We start from the raw sequence: 1157 nt of genomic DNA on the forward strand, positions 1-1157 counted from the left end.
TCTCATTCAGACATTTGGCATAGTTCTAATATCATAACTTTTAACTTTATTTCCAATGCAAATCAATGTTGATTTTCAAGTCAACATTCATCAATCATTTGTATTACCAATCAAATGTCATGTTGTTGAATCGTCGAAGATCAACGAATAAAGCTACTTGATGAAAAAAAGAACTGTGTTTGAAAATCTTCTTTCAACTTTTCTTTTTTTTGCTTTCCAAGTTTGATGCAGTTTTCTTACAAGGAATAAGCAAAGTATACCTCATTGTGCATTAGATATTTTGTTTTTCCGAGAATTCACGTCCTTCCAAATGATTCTGCAAATTGATTGAACTCCTGCAATGATAACAAAAAACTGAAACAGAAAAAATGTAAAACACCCAAAAAAATTTAGCATTACATGAATGGTGAAAAGGAGTCTTTTACTGTGACTTAGGCAAAAACTACACTCACATTCATGAAATAGCTGCCAATTCCTAATGAAGGAAGTTCACTTTGTAATTTGACAAATTGTACTAATTGTAGTTTTACTAAAATATCGTGTTATAATTTTTGGAAGATGAATTAACTAGTTCATTATAAAAATTATTATTTTGTATGTAACTTATGTATATTTTTAATAGTTTTTTCATGGGCGATAGACCCTTTGCCCAACATTTAGGATTGACCATAAAAAGTGCAAGCAGTTTTTGAAGAAAATCTTGGCAAAAAAAAACCAAGTTCTCAAAACTAGAAAAAAATTAATATTTATTGGGCGAATTTATAGTTTTTGGGTACTTGAAAAACTTAGAATTTACTGTTCCAATTGTTTCATTCTTGTCAAGTCAGTACTGGTTAAACCTTATAAGCTTATATTTTTATGACCTTGTGAAATATGTTTCCCAAACACAAAACTTTACCCAAAACTTCACCCAATAGCTTATCAAGGAAAAATAATTAACAAACAAGCATCGGCAAGTAATAAGCAAAACTTAGAAGCTACTGAGGAAAGAGAAAAACTTACATCTGTGGGAGCTTGGTTTTTATTAATCAGCACAGGCATTCGTGGTCACCTATTGATATACAGGTATATATTTCAGGAATATGAGCAAATTTTGGCCAGTACGCCCCGTTGTCAAATTTTATGAGTGGTTCGAGCAATGGGCAATCGTCAATATA

At 30.9% G+C, this 1157-nt stretch overlaps 1 long non-coding RNA gene across 1 annotated transcript; it reads right to left on the minus strand.

The window, feature by feature from the left end:
* Positions 1 to 29: 29 nt before the first annotated feature.
* LOC124894562 lies at positions 30 to 1151 on the minus strand. Its single transcript, XR_007051254.1, has 2 exons — positions 1003 to 1151; positions 30 to 354 (listed from the first exon to the last, which is right to left on the minus strand). It is a non-coding gene; the product is annotated as an uncharacterized LOC124894562 (long non-coding RNA).
* Between the last annotated feature and the right edge of the window lie 6 nt (positions 1152 to 1157).

Source organism: Capsicum annuum, unplaced genomic scaffold, assembly GCF_002878395.1.
Source record: "Capsicum annuum cultivar UCD-10X-F1 unplaced genomic scaffold, UCD10Xv1.1 ctg75341, whole genome shotgun sequence".
NCBI lineage: Eukaryota > Viridiplantae > Streptophyta > Magnoliopsida > Solanales > Solanaceae > Capsicum > Capsicum annuum.